This window comes from Maylandia zebra, linkage group LG2 (assembly GCF_041146795.1).
Source record: "Maylandia zebra isolate NMK-2024a linkage group LG2, Mzebra_GT3a, whole genome shotgun sequence".
Lineage (NCBI taxonomy): Eukaryota > Metazoa > Chordata > Actinopteri > Cichliformes > Cichlidae > Maylandia > Maylandia zebra.
Genome location: NC_135168.1, coordinates 9,828,575 through 9,846,275, shown reverse-complemented (window position 1 = coordinate 9,846,275; position 17,701 = coordinate 9,828,575). Strand labels below are relative to the sequence as shown.

Here is a 17,701-nt window from a genome sequence, read left to right as displayed (position 1 = left end):
CCCACGTTACTAATAAACTGTTTCACTGTTACCAATGTGCCCAAACATTCACCTCATTGTCTGCTCTGTGCAAACATCAGCGCGATCACTCAGGGCTGAAATCACTCCCATCACTGGATCACAGTGAATCTGAAGACACAGAAAGATCCTCTGGTTTCTGTGTCAGACTCAAAAAGCTTGAGATCAGGCTCCACAGAGTTCAGATAGAATCATTTAAACTTGTGTTGAACTGAACTGGTTGCTGGGCTGAACTTCTACATAATACAGATCTACATGGGATCTTCTTTTCTGTATTTTACTGAGTCAGTTTTGTCCTTTTTTCTCTGTCCTGGTTTTGCTCGTCTGTAAATGATTGAAACTCAGTCAAATAGTTCATTGTTCTCCAGCAAAACGTTTTGGAAACTCATGTTTAACCTTTAAAACTCTGACATGTTTTAGCACACAAGGCTTCATCGGGGAGTTCACTCATGATTGGACCATGAGAACAAAGGTTTTTAGTTCTTTCAAAGAGAGTCTTGGAGATGTTTGATGTTTCTGTTTTTCTGAAACCACCTGAAAGAAAAACTATTTTTCTTGCTTTATGTAGTGTGGAAGTTTTTAATGTTTCTTCATCTGTGATGTTCTTGAATGTGTTCACGTGAAGATGGTACAAATAAACTGTCCTTTCAGCTTTAGCTCCTAATTTATTCATTATTTATGGATGTAGCACAGCAGCCGTCTCTTGATTAACACATGGAGGGCTCGGGATCTGATGGTGTCGTCTCCCTAATTTGCCCACTCAGTAAATCTCACTCATGGCCAAGAAATTGAAATAAACCTTGTTTCCCTGCTGGATAGTGATCCACTGTAACTCTGCTCCTCCTTCCTGTTTAGGATTTCTGTGGCTGAAGTAAAATTCCCTCCATCCATCACTTATCCCAGCTAACCCAAAGTGAAATAAAGTTTTGCTGGTCTTAAAAAAGCATTACAATAATGGGCATTACCAATGCAAACTGAATGATACAGAAGATGAAAGAAGAGACTTTGATCAGTTAATAAAGCTCATGATCTGGATTCATTGTGGCTGCTACACAGATACTTCTGGGTCACCTCTCTCAGTTATGAACCTTCCTCACCAAACTGACTGTTGGACCACACCCCTGGTTTCATGAGAAATTGTTTCAGCCATGATTTCTCTTCCTGTATTTCAGAGTAAAGACTGAAGTGACAAATGGAAGCATGTTTAAAAAACACAATGTGAGAGAGACGTTGAGGTCCTTAGAAGTTACCCTGGGTTTTTCTGTCACCCTGCTAGATGTTACACACCTTGTTATTGGACTGATTTCTACTGCTGGACTACTCCTGCGGAGAGTAACAATACTCTTACTAATTAGCTCCCTTTCACACCTTTGGGGATATTTATTTTTGTGTTTGCAGCGCTGTGAGCCAGAACAGCGAGAGAAAAATCTGCAACAGCGACGAGCCGAATGCTTACGTGAATCGCAGCAGCTGCACATGTGCTACGCTGAATTAGAGGATATCTTTGCTCTGGATTTCTATTTCTACTTTTTCATTTCTATATGATTCTTCTTGCATCTAAACAAAGATGATTCAATTTGCTAAATGTTGATGGCTCTTCGTGCTCAGGTGTAAATGAGACGTAATATTTGCTCTTGGTTTGGTTCTCCTGTACAGAACCTTGCAGTACAACAGAAACCTAAAAACATTATTTGTAGTTGTTATTCTTAGTTGTTCTGCTGCCTAAATACCACAGGGTCTGATTATGAAGTTATTGAGCTGCACATACTTTACGACCTGCTTAAGTTCGAGGTCACAGCGTCTGTAGAGCAGCTGGAACATAATGAAGTCTACAAGGTTAAAGTTTTCTCTTCAGTTATTGTTCTTTCTGCTGCTTGGTTTGATGGATCTGAGAGCTTTTGTTTTTATTATTGTTATTATAATTATCATTAATATTTTACTCTCTAGAAGCTTTAAAATAGTGTTTGTGTTTGAAAAAATTGATTTAAGAATTGAACAGAAACATCTGTCCTTCTGAAAATCGCCCAAAGGCACGGAGACAAAGCCAAAGGATGCAACCTGTAACTTTCTCTTCCTTCATGTCAGGACCATCATCCATGATTTATATAAAATGCATATAGCAACAGTAGCACTTTAGTTTGGACTTTATGATTTCTGTAACTGGAAAATATTATTTTGTTTAAAGACAGAAGTGACCGCATAGTTGCAACATCAAAGGGAAATATTAATTAATTAGCATCAAGTATATTTGTTGCTTAAGCGTTTGCACTATAACTTAAGTAGGATTATAACTTTTAAGGAAGGAAAGATTTCAGATATTTAGTTCACTGTTTCAGTTATTTTATATGAAATTAAAACATTTACGTTGGTCAAATATGATGCTCTAAATCAAATAAAAGTTTGAAAATAAATGATGTATTTTTAAATGCTGCAACAAATGTTCACAAAAAGTAACTATAATTAAAACCAGTTAAACAAAATCAAATGTTTGAATCATGCTTAACCAAATGCCAGGCTGGAGAGCTGAACCTAAAGTATACGTAGAAAGATTTCAACATCTGAGCAGTTTTTAATGTTTTTATCACATATAAATGTCACAGCAGTGGGTCCTGGCCCAATGCTTTGTGTTTTTGGTTTTCTTTGACTCTTGTTTTTCTTGGTTTTTGTTCTTCTTATTTATCAGGCTCTCAGTAATCTTAGTTCTCCCTCCCTCAGTGTTCATTTCAGCCTGTGTTTAGTTTCTGTTCCCGTGTCCCACGTTTCATCGTTTCATGTCGAGTCAGCCCTGTCTCTCTGTTTCCTGTGTCTCCCCAGTCAGCCCCGCCTCCCTCGGGCACTCATGTGTGATACAGAGTAATAAACCTGACTACATTTGCTACACTCTCTTTATTACCTGTTACTTTAAAATTCATACACTAATTATGTCTGCCCATCTCTCTAATGTGAAGGTCAAAGGTCAACATCCCAGTGACATAAGAATAATCCCAAAGGGGCAAAGGCAGCGGTTAATTTAGCACATTTAGCATTAAGGGTACAGCAAGGATATACTTTTACTTATTGTGGCAGGGGTGTGGTCTCTGGCCTGCTGCAGTGGAGGCTGGTGGCGGGACGTTGGACGGCACAGGTGAGGGTGATGGAGCTCATGACTCTCCCCTTTATAGTGACGGAGGAGACTGGCGTGGGGAAGCGTGTAGTGGAGGAAGCCGAGGAGAGAGCTGGTTTCTGGCTACAAAGACGGCGTCAAACCAGAAAAGATTGCTTGTGGTCAAATGTCAAAGGAGCTTGCAAAGAAAAGCGTCTGGACTTCTTTAAGTTGCTTGAAGACGTTTCACCTCTCATCCGAGAAGCTTCTTCAGTTCTAAGGTCAAATGGTGGAGAGTCCCAGATATAAACCTAGTGGGAGTTTCCCCCCACAGAGGGACAAAAGGACCCCCTGATGATCCTCTAATCGCCTGAGCCAAGGTGTGAAACTGGGTGTGGGTCCCAATCAGCCAGAGTTTCGGGTGTGTTCATTGTGAAACCTGGCCCCACCTTATCATGTGATTTCCTGAGGTCAGATGGCCCAGGATGTGAGTGGGCGTTAAGGCGTCTGGGAAGGATCTCAAAACTGGATTATAGATGGCAGAGAGTTGGTGTCGTAAACCCCGCCTCTGTTCAAAGATGGTCGCTCACAGTGGACATAGATGCTTCTTTCACTCCTCTTTCAAACCATCTGTCCTCTCTGTCCAAAATGTGAACATTGGCATCCTCGAAAGAGTGTCCTTTATCCTTAAGATGCAGATGGACTGCTGAGTCTTGTCCTGTGGAGGTGGCTCTTCTGTGTTGTGCCATGCGCTTGTGAAGTGGCTGTTTGGTCTCTCCAATGTAGAGGTCTGGGCATTCCTCGCTGCACTGTACAGCACACACCACATTGTTAAGTCTGTGTTTTGGCGTTTTGTCTTTCGGGTGAACCAGTTTGTGTCTGAGCGTGTTGTTGGGTCTGAAATGCACCGGGATGTCATGCTTGGAGAAAACTCTCCTGAGTTTTTCTGATACACCGGCTACATAGGGGATGACAATGTTGTTGCGTCTGTCTTTCTTATCCTCCCTCGCTGGTGTCTGATCTTCTTTTCTGTGCCTCTTTTCTGACTTTAAATTCGGCAAATAGGCTCCTTTGACTATGATGACCTGGATGACTGAGAACCTTCACAGACACTTGTGGTCAAATAATGTGTCAATCACCTGTGAATCAAACTGTGTGTGGCTCAGTTCATGTCACAGTGTTGTTTAGTATATCTTCACTTGTCTCACTCTCCTTCTGTTCTGTCCATCAGGACGATCCTCAGCGCTTACAAAGATCCTCCATCGATGTTGTAACTGTTGGCATGATGACATTGTATATAATTTGGATTATTTCTTTATCTTGTCAAGATCCATGTCATGATTTTAAATTGTTTAAGCTGTACATTACTGTTTGTTTTTTGTAGTCAACGTTTTGGTGCTTTGTGCTTTTATTTTGAAAGTCAAGTTCGCTTACAAGTTGCGCTAGTTTCCTTTTTGGGTAGAACGAAGAAAACACCAGCGCTGTTTTCTTCGTTCACCAGCGCTCGCTACACCTCCATCTACCAGAAGGTGAGTGTACTCCTTTGTGCTCAGATTAACATTTTACGTCTTAAAATACATTTTCATATATGAGCTTTCTATTATTTCATGGGCCATTTAATCAATATTAAAATTACAAGCATATCAACAAAGGTGAAGCTGGTTTTTTCCACTTGCTGTCACACAGTCATGGAGGAATACAATAAATACATAATCAGTCATAGATCCTGAACAATGACATTAAAAGAAAGTCTGTGGCTCTAAAAACTAAACAGTATAAAGACATGCTCCAAGCTGCTGTTTCTCTCCTCCTCCTCTAGGTTTTCCACTGTCGGCCATCCAGCGATGCTGGAGGGCTACCTGGCCAATGCTGGCCTACACAAAGAGGTCCCGGCTCGGAGGAGCTGAAGAAGATCCTTGCCTTCCTCGTCAGTTTCCTCTTCAGTTCCTATCCCAACAAAACCTTCTTGCACCTATTAGCTCCAAAGAGGCTATGGTGCCCGTGGAGGTCTGGACCTGAGGCCTGTGCTCATCACGTGGATAGAAAACACTCTGACACCATTCTGGAGGTCTGATGGGACTCTGACCAAAACACAGATGAAATAAAACTTGTGGCTGGAGCTTTTAAAATGACTTTTTCACCTCATAGATTAATGCTCATGATTGCATGTTAGCAAGACAGCATCTCCCCAAGGTGAAACTCTCAGGAGACATTTACTCTTAAACTGTAATCTGGTTGAGACTACTTGAGGAGATCTTAGTAGCGAGTATGTGGATTTAGTCTCTTCACCAACAGCAGACAGACCCATGCCAAGAAAGCAGACATGTTCTCAAAGAAAGCCGAGAGCAGAGATTGGAAAAAGCTAAAAAGAAAAAGCTGCAGCTTCAGACGACTATCTGCCTGTAAGGCTGAAAAAGTCCAGTTACGCTCTATTTTGGAAAAGCTCCCAGTTTTGGTAACCTGGACTTTTATTTCCCCTCTTCTGCTACAGATGTTGACTGTGACCTCAGAGGCCAACTGGACCACACAGCTGCAGCAGGAGTGAGGGAGAGGAGTCTTCATCCAGCTTCAAAGAAAACATCCAGGTAAAGTGACGTGGATCAGCGGATAAAGCCGTCTCCACTTTCAAAGGAGATCCTCTGAGAGAGAGACTCTCTGAGCCATTTTAGCCTCAAATTATAGGACTTTATAGTACAGCAACACTTTTAAAGGACAAAAATAACAAACTGTGACTGTAATACAAACAAAGTATTGCATGTGTTTTTAAAAGTGTTCCTCCGATGGGCAGGATATCACTATTAGACTGTCCCACCAGCCAACTTCAACAAGAGACCACAGCAGCATTCAGTGATCAGCACAGATGTTCCTCTAACACTCAGCATCTGATCCCTGTTGGTCTGTGTGCTTCTGCTTTTGCTCAGTTAGAAACCCTGCAGCAACCCGACCCAAAACTGTGTCTTCTTGTTGGCCTCAACGTTGAAGTGTCAAACGTCCAACATCTGGAAAGGAAACCACGCCAGTGTACTGTGATGTTTCACCAACATGTGGCAGACGCTGGTCCTGCCTTTCATGCTGACATCAGCAGAGAGCCCCGCCTACCTCAAAGCCTCCCCTGTCATGTATTGATCAGGATGATTATGAAGATGAGCGAGTGCAAATAAGACTGTAAAAGTCCACGAGCAGAATGTTTGGATGCTTTCTAATGATTCATGAATATCATGAGAGTGTTTGTGTGTTTTGTCTTTTCTTTGCTGACGTTTGTTACTAACAAAGACAATTTACGCTCTGTGTGTGTTTTCATCCTTACCAGCCGCACTCTAACTGCAATGAAGGAAACAAACTGTAGAAATGGTCGACTCAGTGACTTCATAAAATATTGAAGTGGTTCAGGTAGAGCCAGTTTTTAAATGACCATGAACACTGAGCGTATTGTATCTGTACAGCATGTTTCTCTATTAGACAGATTTGTAACAGAGGCCTTGCTCTCAGTAAGTTTGAAATCCTTTTCTGATTTCTTTTGTAATCTCTGATCTTTGTGTATCCTGCTCAGTTTGCATGCTGCCTGTAGGAGTTTCTGTCTTTGTATTTGAAGATAATTCATTGAATATACTCAGCTGCTTCCCTTTGGTGCCTCACACATCACTGAAGTTTTTCAGTGTCCAGTTATTTGTTTTTAATAGCTGTTTGAATTCTCTGTATGTTTGACCCTGTAGACTGTTTAATGGACTGCTCGTCTTCCTGTTTGTAACCACTGCCTGTTTAGGACTAAAGATTTGGATTTTTGACTTTAACACAGCCTCTGCGTGTCGTCCCTTTGTGTCCTCGTCCTCTGTGAATGTGTCACAGATGTTTCCATGATAATAACACAGCTTTCCCACAGTGGCTTGCAGCAGCATTTATTCACAGCACATTTGAGAAAGGTTCAGATGAACTCGATGAGTTTATATTCAGAATGATTCTGACAGTGGGCCACTGTGAATTGTGATCTTTCATCAGGTCAATGTTTAAGTTCAGTATTTCAAAGCAGGAGCTATGAACAGTCATCATGTTGGCATTAGAATTATTATTATTAATCATTATTAATAATGTCGTTACTCATGTATAACTTTGATTAGTATACATGAATTTTATCAATAGTCAAAATAATGAATAATTCATGTATAACTTTTATTGTGTTTTGTATATTAATTATATTTAAATAGAGATGTTGACCCTGTCTCTACAGTAGCATCAGTGTAACATACATTATTGGTCCAAGCTGTCATAAATGGGGAGCCTGATCCTTTATTATGAAAACATGACGAGTATTTTTCTTGTCAGTTGGGAAGAAGTTGGTCTTTTTTTCCTTCTTTTTGCTCAGTTTGTCTTTTCTTTGATAATTGAAACTCTGATCAAACCTACTCATGTTCACAGCATGTAAAAGCAGCTGACAGTCCGTGGCATTGTTGTTTGTAGAGGTGCAGTGTAGTGGGAGCATAAATCAAAAGAAAACAGTAACATTTATGTAATAAAACATCTGAATGAAAATGAACAGGCCCTTTATGAACTTCAAAGGGATCTGAAAACAACACTTTTTAAAAGAGTATCTTGGGGTGTAGGTGGTCAAAATAGAAAACTGAGCTGAGACTCTAAGTTCAATCCATCCATTGGTTTTTACTTAGGAGGAAGAAATGTCAGGCTGGTGCAGGCTGGTTAGGTGCATGTGGTTATCTTTACCTAAATGAGTTCACTTTGTGGCTGCCAGGTTGGGCAGAAGTACCTGTCCCCTGTTAGGCTTAGCAAGGTTCTCCAGGAGTTTCTCCATGGGTAGAGCTTCTAGCTCCTCCAGCACATCTGTGGCCGTGCAGGCTGCCACTTTCTTGGTTGCTCTTTTTACCCCACTGGTGGATGAGCTGCAATGGTCTCCATTTGTCCCATATGTGTTTACTTCTTCTTCTTCTTTTGCATATTAAACACATTATTCTGTTTCTATGTATTTGCTATGATTTGCTATTTGTTAAGTAACATTGCTTCACTCACTATGCCGGGTTTGTGTGTGGAAGCATTCAGTTGCTGGCAAATCAAACATTCTGCAAATGAAGCTGAATACTCAGTTACATGTTTCTTTACATTTTATTATGTTACAGATTAAGTCATTTGTTCTTACTTTGTTTGTCTTTTCAGTCTTCATGAGGGTCAGGTGTGGGGAAACGCCCGCCCGGCATTTCCTCATTTTAAAGTCCTGCTGATGTCACACATGACATCAGCAGGTCAAACCAAGTGGAGGGGTTTGTTTGTCCATAGAGATGCTTCCTTTTGTTTGTTTTAAGGTTTAAATGGATTTGTTGAATGTGTTTCTTTTCATCAATACTGCCATTTAGTTGTGTAAATGTGCATGTTAGAAGTGTGAAGAGGTTTTGTGTTTAGAAATGTATAGAAACCAATCATTTACTGACAGCATGTCTGATGGAAATAAGTGCAGATTATGTATGAAGTCTAACTGCACACAGTAACTGTGTTACAATAAGGACTTAACAGCGCCCTCTGCTGGAGTGTTTCAGTACTGCGTTAACTAGAATACACCACCTCCTCCTCACACCACCTGCTACAGCTCTACTCTTCTATGACTACAGTCATCCACAGCACTGATGTGAGGTCACATGGTTCATATGTAAGGAGCACAGCTGACCTCAGGTCAGTTTAATGACTGTGAGCAGCAGCTGTGTTATTGTCACTGTGACAGGGAGACACTCTCAGACACAGCGCTCATGTCAGCTTGTTCTCATGCAGGAGGATCAGGAGCTCCATGTTTGTCTTTCTGTTTGAATCATGATGTGTTTGTGCCATCAGAGTCTGTCATGAGTACTCAGGGTTTCACAGCAGCTCTTCTGGATGCTGACGAGGACTCCAACCTCATGTTTCACCTCTCTGAGCTTCTGATGTCTGTGAACACTCGTGTTTCTTCTCTGGGCTCATCTGGACAAAAACACCTTTCTGTGTTTGGCTGCAGCCTCATTCTGACTGACAGGAAGTGTGTTATCCATGAGCTGCACTTCTGTGAGGAAGTTTCCTGCTGTGTTTCCTGTCTGTGGACAAACACGAGTGTTCCAGCTGAGGACTTGGTTCCTTCCACCTGTCCATACAGGACATCACGCTGTCTGCAGCTCTGTAAATGCAGCTCCAGGTCCTTCCACGTGCTGCTCTGTATTTGTGCAGTTTGTAGTGTGTCCTGGGAAACGTAGCACACATGGTGTTCTTCTGCTGTTTCCTCCTTTCACTGAGTGTGAAACACTGACGCTGTGCTGTTGTTCACAGAGGGGAGCTGATTCTAGCTGCAGCTGGACTCTGTCATCTAACTGAATGTGTTGGTGCTGATCACGGGGCTCTGAGGGGGGAGCAGCAGGAGGACTCTGGATGCTGACGTCAGTGTATCTGTGGAAGCTCCCACAGCGTGTCTGTCATTCAATATTGTGCTGTATATTGTATCTATGCAAAGATGAACAGACTGTGTGTTCACTGGTCTCTGTGCTGCAGCTCTGATGTCATCATCACTCCCTCCTCCACCCTCAGCAGTCCCAGCATGCTGCTGTGGTGCACCCCACCCTCACTCTACACCTGAGCCACAGACCACACCCTCCACCTCAATATACACCACAGTTTTCTCTGCTGTGGAAATGAGATCAGGAGGAAATCATCATTATTATTATTTAATAAACGCTCACATTAATGTGGGCTTATTTGTTTCATATTAGAAACATTAGTTGAGTGTTTTTAGTATAAAATGGTCAAAGTCCCTCTTTTTGCTCCTCCCCTCACCTGTGGATGGGCGGTGCTGTTACCGTGGTGACAGCTTGGATGTGTTTCAGTCCTGCCTGGTTATCACTGCAGGAATCTTTCACATTTATTACAGGTAATAACTCTGATTTTTCTGTGTATTATGAACCAAATGTATCCTGATACACACAGAGATGGATGAGCAGAGGTCACATGTTGAAAGAACAAACATGGAGTCTTTGATTTATTTAGATATTTATTGATGAATGCAAACAAACCTGACACTGAACCATCGTCCAGCAGAACAAACCTGATCACATGACCTGCTGACCCAAACAGTGCAAAGCTCCATGGCAACAACAACAAACAGCCTCACATATGTTAACAGAGGCTGTTAGAAGCACAGAGTCTTTACAGTCTTTCTCCTGTTTGGACACAGATCTCTGCACATCTTCATCACAGTTACTCACAGACGTGCAGAGTGTGTGGATATCAAAGCTAAGTTTCCACCATGTTTGTAGTCTGTACTGGGACTCATGGAGCATCTCTCTATGAGCACTCAGTGCTTTAAACAGTGAGTCCCAGTTTAACCAGCAGCCTTCACACCACACATCACACAGACATGGAAACTTCAAACCTCAGACTGAAGACACCATCAGAAATAAACAGATTGTGATGAAGATGAAGAACTGGACCAGTTTGCTGTGGTTTCTTCTGTTCCTGTCAGAAATAAGAGTCTGGCAGCACTTTGCTCTCCTTCCACATGTTTAAGGAGGAAGTGAAGAAGAGCGAGTGAGTCGTCTTCCTCTGTGGGCCCAACATCAGGCAGCAGCCACGTATTTTTAAAAACCCAGCACACTGCTTCAGAAACACTGAGTCCAGGTGACCAGAGTCATGTGATCAGTGAGGTCTTCACTCAGGACGTCACTGCTTCAGGACCTGATTCAGAGGTTTATAAGGACGTGGATCATTGGTGCTGATGTTGTGTGAGAGCTGGTGAACCATGGGAACATAAATAACAACCAGGCCATCAGCAGTTCTACCCCCAGCTCTAACACCTACATAATACACTATACATATAGTTATTGTTAAGGTTCAAATATTGAGGAAGGAGAGTACAAACAACCAGGTCCAGAAGAGCTTGGTCAAACAATTGATTTTAATGAACACAGGCGTGGGGGGACCAGCGCCGTACGCAGACAGCGCTGATCTCCGACTAATCAAAGCATAAACAGATATTTTATACCATCGGGGTTTGAATTTAATGACGCCCCTTCAACGTCACACAGATACATACATACATACGTCAAATCAAAACCACAATGACTTTTAACACAGTTTGAAAAGAACATTATCTCTATCTTCATGGCAGATGTTTCCTGTCAACCTTTTGACTGCCGCTTCTCCAAAACCACAGACCATGCTCTGCAGTAAGATACCACTTCTGCACGCCCGCAGTTGCAAGCAAACATGATTAACCTCTCACCTATAACTGAATGTATCTACTATGTGTGTGTGTGTGTCACGACCTCACTTGGCACTCTGTGTCACCTCTCACCTACTAACGCTCGCAGTCAAACAGAGGCCACTCTCAAATGTGTTAGCAGTTTACTAAAACTATATATGTAGTATATTGAATAAATGTTTTAATCAAGAACCTCTACTAGAAGCTTAATAAAAGAATATAAAAGTATAAAAGATAATAATGAACAACCTGGTTATTCAAATAGCATCATCCAAACAGCTCCTCAGAATAAGCTGCACTTACACTCTGCTTTTAGTTTCACTTTTGCAAAAGCACGCTCTGCAAACCTGCAGTTTCCTGTCAAGACTTTGCACAGAGTGTCCTCAGAATCAACAGAATCAGCCCATACACACTTAAGATTATAACAAGCACTCAAAAGCATTTAAGATCATAGATTCAACTCAACAGTTTAAAGTGGTTATAACTGCACCTGTAGTAAAGGCTAATTGGGTACCAAAATGTTTAAACATCTGAATGCAATATCAATGCTGTAGATTATATTATTAATGCAATGGTAATGATGATGATTATTAACAGTAGCAACAAAATAATTTCCCTGATCTCCACATTATATAGGTTATAGTATGTTATATATAAACGTAGCTGAAGCAGTTTCATTTGTAGCTTCACGCTGCACTTCACATGTTTGTCCACCAGATGGCAGCACAGAGGCCTGTGTTGGAAAGCTTTGAGTAATGAAGCGTTTTCAATCCAAGCTTCAGAAAGCTTCATGTGGTCATCAAGGAAGCAACCAGGAAATATCTGCTGTGTGTAAAAACAGCAACACAAGAATCCAGGATGAAGACAAGAAACTCAAAGCTCACAAAACAGGTGGAGCTAATTTTGTGACGTGTTTCTGTAAAAACACCACAGAAGTGAATCATCAAAGTTTCCATGTGAGCTGATGATGCTGCTGCAGAGTTTCTGTGAACCTCCTGTGACCCCGCCTCCTCATACAGAGACATCTGATTGCTCTTCAAACTGCATCACGTGGACACATGTGATTGTGTGTTGTAGTATTGATCCCAATGCTGGTATCAGTCCTGGATCAATAACACTGGATGGATGCGTTCAGCATGGAGCCCTGAGCTGTGTTACAGACAAACATGGAAACTGACAGGTCTGTGTCATTCACAGTCTGTAACACTTCTAAACAACAGAGGCTGACCCAAGTGCCTCAGAGCCAGGCACGCTCACATCACAGCTCTCTAAATAAGCCAGTTTCAAAATAAGAGCTGAAAGCTGTGTTTGCTTGTGTTAGCTTATTATTGTGGAGACTAACATTCAGTGATCATGTGTTCAGACTCATAATGATTACTCTCAGAAATCCTGATCTTTGTATTTACTGTGTGTTGGATCAATAACTGAGATTCATGGTATCACACAGCTGTGCTGCTGCTGATGTCAGCACATCTGGAACAATACGAGGTATCTGCTACCAGACTGAGCAGGACGTGAGACCTGTGGACTGTTTAAAGCTGTCCCTCCACAGCTCACTCAGACCTGATCCACACCTCAGTGATATTCTCTGACTTCCTCAGTAGAGACAGAAACCATTCAGATCTGGGACCATCAGCTGACTGATGATGTCACACAGACTGTGTTTTTCAGGAACAGTGATTCTGATGTGAGCCTGCTAGCTGACAGCAGACCTGATGAAACCACATGTTCACATCTGTGAGGACAGACTGGACTCTTTGACTGCACCTTGGTTCTCCTCAGAGGTCTGTACAGGAGCATGTCCACCCCCACTGAAGATCTCAGTCACTGTGAAACATAGAAAGCTGCTTGTGTGGCCTCTGCCTCACATGTAGATACAGCTACAGGTTTCTCTGTCAGTCAGACTGAAACAGTGTCCTGATGCTGCATCATTCAGCTCTGTGCCCCAGTCAGCATCACTGGGAGCTACCAGTGTTTCTGCCCTTTTCCTGTAACACTACACTCAGCACAGGCTCAGCTGGTATCCAGTGTTGGACTTTGGCTTCAGCTGCTGTGATAGATCCTCTAACATAGATCAGCTCTGCTACATGTTGTTAGATAAGTGCAGCTGCTGTCATGTCCTGATGTTTCTCTGGCTCAGCAGCTTCTCCATCAGAGGTTCACATGGAGCTGATCCAGTATCTCCAGTAACTGTGTTCTGTGCCTCACTGGTTCATCCTTCTGTCTGTGTGACGTCAGTCAGATGTTGAAGTTAAACTCTGTAATCTTCACTGTGTCACAGAGTTCAGTGAGTCCCGTTATTCACAGTATCAATCAGATCATCAGAGAACAGCTGATCAGCAATCAGTGGTGCCAACAGCGCCTCCTGTGGTGAGAGGATGCAATAATGCAATGTAGCATTTTTCCACTCAACACTTGCAGTCATGGAAACTGTCTGTTGGATCTGTGTGACGTTGCTTTCTTGGTTAGAGTTCCTCACAAATGTCCAGATGATTCTTCTAATGAGGCGTCGACCATGTTTGCAGCTCTTTGGAAGAAAACGTCGCCCTTTGCCATCCTTACTTTTCTTTGACTTCTTCAAATGCAGCTGAACTCCAGCTGGTATTTTCTTGGACTTTGCAGCTGTTTCTGGTCATCAGTTCATTCCTGCAAACCTCTGAAGCTGAACAACAATGATGCTGCATTGCTGGCTGATCCCAAAAGGTTGATTCTGTTCATCTGGACGTTTTCAGAAACGTTTGCTCACTGATCAGGTGACTTCTTCAGTCTCAGCTGACTGCAGCTTTACAAGCTTACAAACAGCACATTTGCACAATGACTGAAAGCAGCAGCACCTGATATATATGATACTAATATAATACATATACATATATAATCCATACTAATGATGAAGGAACTGAGCTCACAGTCCATTGTTCATTCAGTGAACTACTCAGTTTATTTTGGGCCTCAGAAATGCTCACTCTGTTTGTACATCACTGTCAGCAATAGACTCATTCTGCTGTGTGGACAGGAACACATGTGACATCACTTCCTGTTTGTTTGTGACTGAAGAAGTTTACAAGGAATCATTTAGAAGAGTTTCAAACATCAACTGATTGAATCCATGAATCTGAAAACGTGTTTGTGAGTGAAAGAGACAGACATGTACAGACTGAACTATCTGTTCAACAGTCAGAGTGTTTCTGTAACAGGAGACACTCTTTACACTCCACTCAGCACAGGGACACTGAGGCACCACGAGACCAGAACCTAAACCCAAACCCAGGACAAAGAGTTTGAGTGAATGTGGTGTTGAAGGTGTGGAGGTGGATCAGAGTGTCAGAGGAGACTCTGTAGAAGGACAGAGTGCCAGCAGGACAGTCCACATACACTGCTGCTCTGTTAGAGACAGAGGAGGAGGAGGAGGAGGAGGAGGAGGAGGAGGAGGAGATGAGTGTTTGTCTGTTATTGTGCCAGACAGACTGAGGACCATAATCAGAGCAGTACAGACTCCAGGACTGATCATTGCGTCCAAACTCACAGTCAGCACTGCCTCCTTTCCTTCTGATGCTTCTGTAACTCACTGATATACAAACGTTTCCTCTCCACTCGACCTCCCAGTAACAGCGACCAGTCAGACCATTTCTACACAGCAGCTGATAATAATCAAATCTGTCTGGATGATCAGGATATGACTGAACCTCCTTCACATGTGTCACCTTCCTGTTGTTGTCAGACAGTTGGAGCTTTGTGTGCACTGTGTTTGTGTCGATTGTGAGTTGACAGGAATCTGATGGAGAGAACAAACACAATCCAGCTGCAGTTATTGATCCATCATCTGTTCATTGATTGACACTTTGATGATGACTCCTGACATGATGAAGATGGTTGAATGTGTGCTGCTTTGTTTTCATGAATCCCATTAAAAACACACTTACACTTCCTCAGACCTGGTCTCAACCATCGGACTCCAGCAGGCTCCACCCTGAAAGGAGGAGGGGGGTCAGAGCAGCACAGTCAGCATGCACACTTGGACATTACATGGCTCTCACACACACACTGTTACACACTGAGCTCAAAGCTCGGCTCCACTGTTTTATTCAAAGAAATCTACATTTATTTATCAGCACATTTAAAAACAGCTTGAGCCAAAGTGCTGCACAGAGTAGAGAGAAAATAGGAAACATACACAGTAATGACTATAAAGACTGGTCAGGATTGAAAGCTACAGAGTACAAATGTGTTTCCAACCGGCTTTTAAAAATGTCCAGTGTTGGTGACGACCTGATGTGAAGGGCGACTGTTCCAGAGTTTGGCTGCAGCCATCGATAAAGCTCACCTCTGTTTTTACGTCTAGTTCTGGTCAGAAGCTGCTTATCTGCAGACCTGAGGGCTCCACTTGGATTCTTTTGTTAAAGAGAGATAAGATGGAGCCAATCCATTCACAGATTTAAAGACAACCAGATCTGGAAGTGGATTCTACCACGTACTGGTAACCAGTGGAAAAAGCTGGTGATGGGTCGTCTAGCACAGACCCACCGCTGGAACCAGACAATTGATGAGGGAGAGAACTGTGACAGCGCCGTTCCTTCACTTGACCTCAGTCGCTCTCGTCTGCTCCCTCGTAACACTGCTCTTTATTGAGCTTACATGAATATGCACAAGTTCATTATGACGTCTTACACAGGGATGAACAAAGAGTACCAGTCTGTGCATAGTGTGTGTGTGCGTGTCTGTGTGTCTGTGTGTGTGTGTCTGTGTGTGCGTGTGTGTGTCTGTGTGTGTGTGTGTGTGTCTGTGTGTGTGTGTCTGTGTGTGTGTGTCTGTGTGTGTGTGTGTGTGTGTCTGTGTGTCTGTGTGTGTGTGTCTGTGTGTGTCTGTGTGTCTGTGTGTGTGTCTGTGTCTGTGTGTCTGTGTGTCTGTGTGTGTGTGTGTGTGTGTGTGTGTGTGTGTGTGTGTGTGTGTGTGTGTGTGTGTGTGTGTGTGTGTGCGTGCGTGTGTGTGTGTGTTCCAGATGTGACCCTGTGACCCCAAAGCTGGTGCTAAGAGTCCAGCGGTCCCCCTAACAAAGGGCTCTTATACTTAACCAGACACAGAGCAGGTGTCCTCCTACACCAGGGGTCTCAAACTCGCGGCCCGCGGGCCAATTGCGGCCCGCAGGACGATAGTTTTTGGCCCCACCTTAATATGAAAATGTAATGTTAGTTTGATAATGTATGACACTTTACAGTGTTGTGGGCGGAGCTGAATTAACCCACCAATCAGGGTGGGATATGGATCTCAGGGGACACCAGCCGGGCTTGATGCAAGCAGGGAAACATTTCTCAATGAGTCAAAGTTCCAGCAGCGTTGCCCTGGAGTGTTTCTTTCTTTCTGTGCCTGGCTGGCTTCCTCCTTTCTATTGGGCAAACGCCGACATTCGCCCCAGCGCGCTGCGTTCACAACACTTCAAAAAAAGTTGTTTTTTTAAGTTGCTGCCCAGCGGGACATTATACGTATATAGATTTATACACACGTCAGTGGGATTTAAAGTTATTTTTCCACAGAGAGAGATCTCATATTAACTCTCACAGTGATGCGTAGGCGGCGGGATAAAAGAAAAGTCATGAACTCAATGCAGCCCAATTTAGTCTGCAGTCACATAGCGACACCTGTTCATCGGCAACAACAGTCCCCGGTAACCCGGACTAATTATAGGGTCGCACCGTAATTTGTGGCTCCATGTTTTTATTTGCATCACTGCGTTTGCATTGCAGCAAACATGAACATTACATATATTTCAATATAATGTAAAAGCAGTCAAAACAACTAACATCAGAAACAGCTGATGTTATTTGTTATATGTCACGGTGTCATTTCCGCTTCTTTCTCCTGTAACAACAGCCCGGCGCCGTGAGCAGTCGCCTTTTTTGCGCTCGCTATCCCTGCACTTTCTACCATCTGCAAACGCCACGGTGTTCGTGTCGTCATGAAAGACATGAACATCGAGCGTAAAAACAAAGGAGACTGCTACCGGCTTTTTATCTGCCGATCGCCGTGCTACGGTTGCAAGAAAAAGAAGCAGAAATGACGTTCTCTACGCGTTGAGACGTTCCCCGTCCGTCGGCTAAACGCTTGATTGAAACTTCAATGCGACAGTGACACCAAGTAGAATTATAAATGTCACATAGCCCCAAACATGTCTTTTTCAAAGCCTGCGGTGAAGAGAAAGGTTGGTGATGAGCACCGACAATTTCAGGAAAAGTGGGAAATGCAATATTTCTTTGTTGAGCACAGGGGCACCCCGACCTGTCTTATTTGCACAGAGAAAGTTGCGCTGCACAAGGAATACAATTTGAAACGTCATTACACAACTAGACATGCTGAGCTGGATGCAAAATACCAGGGAGACGAGAGAGCGA

At 42.9% G+C, this 17,701-nt stretch overlaps 1 protein-coding gene and 1 long non-coding RNA gene across 3 annotated transcripts in view; one reads left to right on the top strand and one right to left on the bottom strand.

Moving 5' to 3' along the window:
- LOC143413413 (protein NLRC3-like) overlaps positions 1–17,701 on the bottom strand; it is an 81,354-nt gene that overhangs the window by 48,140 nt on the left and 15,513 nt on the right. The window lies entirely within an intron of this gene.
- Positions 3,467–6,896, top strand: LOC112432783 (uncharacterized). 2 transcript variants are annotated; one of them, XR_013100485.1, is made up of 4 exons: positions 3,467–4,629; positions 4,920–5,502; positions 5,592–5,685; positions 6,022–6,896. It is a non-coding gene; the product is annotated as an uncharacterized LOC112432783 (long non-coding RNA). The 2 variants fall into 2 exon arrangements; XR_013100484.1 differs by having other exon boundaries at positions 4,920–5,685.